Raw genomic sequence first — 3269 nt, 5'->3', positions numbered from 1 at the left:
TTATTGTTACACTGGTGTTATACCAAGTGTAATAAGTGGGTGCGGGTAAAAGTGGGGTTATTTTACCCTAAATTTATATATCAATTAGAAAATGGAGGAGAATATGCTGTATCCATCGACTTGCAGACAGTGTATTCCGTTGAATTAATTAATTTATTTTGTAACTAAAATGACAAAAACTACAATATACAAATGCTTATGACATACCGTGTTATATTAACAATCAGGGTTACAAATATAAAGTACATTAGGAATTTGAGAATAAACAAAAACTTACAGCTGTTTCGGCCTAGCGTTGGCATGCCCCATTCTATCCGAATAGCTCCAGCGTGCTGGAGTAATTAGCAGAGGAAATGCTGAAATGGGGGTACATGCATGATTCGCTAGGCCTCTTCAGAGATTCACAAAAATTCAACACAAATATAAATTAAAAAATAAAAATAAAAATAAAATAGAAATAAAAATAAGAATACAGTAAAAATAAAAATGAAAAATGAAAATATAAAAATATAAGGCACATAAAAAGCCTACAAACAGTATATAAGATCATACAAATAGTTTTAGACACTCCAATACACATGTCTATGTCTGTGTACATAACTATACTTGGATATCAAAGGATTCAAAAGCATCTATAGATGAGTACAGGGCTACTCAATCAGAGCCTTGTGAGTGGTTTGTCAAAAAAAAAAAAGTTCCAGGCTTAAAGAGGAAAAAAAAAGTACTGGTGTTGACTCATTCGACCAAAACTCCTTCAAGGCGGTGCCCCAGCAAGGCTGCAGTCTGATGGTTGCAACAAGTAAAAGATAAAAGATGTATATAAGTTAATACACATCTAAAGCAGAGTATGTCTAACCTTTATCAATCCACTTGAAAAAGTAAAGAACAAAACTATTTTTAATACACCATATGCAAATTAACTTAAAAAATAAGATCTAATTACTCATTACAGATTACAGTATACTAGCAATGCATCCCAGCATTGCCCAAGTATAGAGAAACAAAAAGACTTGTACATCTGTTTTATTGATTATGTGACGTGAAGGCGTTTGACTGTGTCAAGCGTGAAGAGTTGGTGAGAATGTTGGAAGAACTCAAGATTGATGGGAATGATCTAAGAATGATTCGAAATTTGTATTGGGACCAGAAAGCAGCCATCAGAGTGCATGGAGAATTGGGCGACTGGATTAACATTCAGGAAGGCGTCCAGCAGGGTTGTATTTTGTCACCTGATTTATTCAACCTGTATAGTGAGAAAGCCCTAAGCAAGACCAAGACAATTGCAGGGTTACAACTGGGGGGAAGGAATTATAACAATCTGAGGTACACAGACGATGTGGCTTTGTTTGCAGACACAGAAGAGAAACTTCAGGGATTGATTAATATCGTGACTGAGGAGATTGGAAGGCTTGGACTGACGATTAGATGCCAGAAAACCTTCTCCAATGATCTGTACCAAGAAAGCACAAGTACCTGCATACCGCTTGACGGTGAATGGAACTGAGATAGAGCAGAAGGTCAGTTTCATATATCTGGGAAGTTGGATAACATCAGATGGAAGGTCAGATAAGGACATCAAGTGCAGAATTGGATTAACAAAGAAGGCTTTTATGGATACAAGGAGCATCTTTTGTGCAAAGAGAATTGGAATGAAAGTCAAGAAAAGACTATTGAAGTGCTACATCTGGTCGGTGCTAACGTATGGCTGTCAGTCTTGGACGATAAGCAAAGTCATGGAGAAGAGACTCAAAGCTGCAGAAATGTGGTTTTATAGCAAAATGCTTAGAATCTCGTGGGTACAAAGGGTGACAAATGTGGAAGTGTTCAAGAATATGAAGGTGAAGAGACAGTTGATGGATGTTATCAGAGAGAGAGACAGTGGAAATTTGTTGGTCATTTTCTCAGAGAGGATGACGGAAGGAGTATTACATGGTGGAGAATGAATTGGTGGGAAGGAGAGCGAGAGGAAAGCAGAGAATGAAGATGTTCAACTGGATGAAGAAGACATTGAACGTGAGAGCGAGAAAGACCTGGGTGATGTTGCTAGAGACAGAAATAAATGGAAGAGCTAGCCATGATTCGTCAAAGGCTTGAATATGCCATGACACAAGATATATATATTACACTATATTGCACAGTATTTCTGGGTCTCTGGAAGACCCGGATTTCTAGAAGCTGGATAATAGGTCTTGTGCCGTAGTTTTAATATAAAGAAGGGAAATAACTCTGGTTTTATATGCAAAACTATAACAGCTTTTGAAATGGTCTCCTCCTCCCCTCCGTCTCCAACCGGCTTTTTTTTTCAATTACTTAAGCGCTCACCATCTCTGAATCTTACTGTTTCTCACTCTCTTTGTATCCTGCATCCTCTCTTTCAATTTTAAACGTTTTTTTTTCTACCGTCGCACAATTTTCAATCAACGAAATTTATCATTAATATATAAAATATAGCAAAATTTAGATGAATGAATTAATTTGTAAATCATAATTATTATCACTTTGTTTTATTAATTGACACAAATGTGATCATTTTTTTTAAAAATCAAAAATAATGATTGCTTCTTATTTAAATATATTAAAAAAAAAGAGAGACTATGACAAAGAGTGATTACTTACTTTACTGTGTCGGTTTCTCGGTTTCGTAAAAACCTCATTTAATATACATAGATATAATATATACGGTTGCATATGTGTGTATGTATTTTATTGTGGATAGCTTAAGCGGTCGCCAGAAACCGGCTCAGTGTTGTGGAAGAAGGCGAAGGAGAAAGAAAGAGATTCTTTCAGTTTGTTACGGTTTTGGAAAGAAAGGTGTTGCAGGATCGAATGGCAAGAGAATAAAGAACTGAAAAAAGGAGAAAGAGAGAGAGAGTGTGGAAAGAAAAAGAGAAACGACAGAAGAAACAACTAGAAGAGCAACAGAGAATTAAATAAAAGGAATATATACATTAGCAACAACAAATCTGAGACATTTAATAACAATTGGATTTTGGATATACAAGAGAAAGGTGGGAAGCAAAAATATATAATATATCAGATACATACTTACACACACGCACAGATATATATAAATAATAGGCTCCTATCTATCTATCTAGCTAGCTATTTTATACGCTCTCATAAATTTACGTAATCACTATACTTGTTCAAAAATTTTAATTATATATTTGAAGAACACATTTCGTTGTAAGAGCAGTATCTTTTTTTTTCTTTATCTTTCATTATACTTTCATATATACAATATATATATATATATATATATATATATA

The 3269-nt window shown here is 34.8% G+C and overlaps 1 protein-coding gene across 1 annotated transcript in view; it reads left to right on the top strand.

The window, feature by feature from the left end:
* Positions 1-2668: 2668 nt before the first annotated feature.
* The window catches only part of LOC106871526 (ubiquitin carboxyl-terminal hydrolase 5), a 67321-nt gene continuing 66720 nt past the window's right edge, over positions 2669-3269 (top strand). The window contains exon 1 of the mRNA XM_052976831.1: positions 2669-3008. The gene's annotated coding sequence lies outside the window, so the exon portion shown is untranslated. The remainder of the gene's footprint in view (positions 3009-3269) is intronic.

This window comes from Octopus bimaculoides, chromosome 25 (genome assembly GCF_001194135.2).
Source record: "Octopus bimaculoides isolate UCB-OBI-ISO-001 chromosome 25, ASM119413v2, whole genome shotgun sequence".
Taxonomy (NCBI): domain Eukaryota; kingdom Metazoa; phylum Mollusca; class Cephalopoda; order Octopoda; family Octopodidae; genus Octopus; species Octopus bimaculoides.
This window is presented reverse-complemented; position numbering and strand designations above follow the sequence as displayed.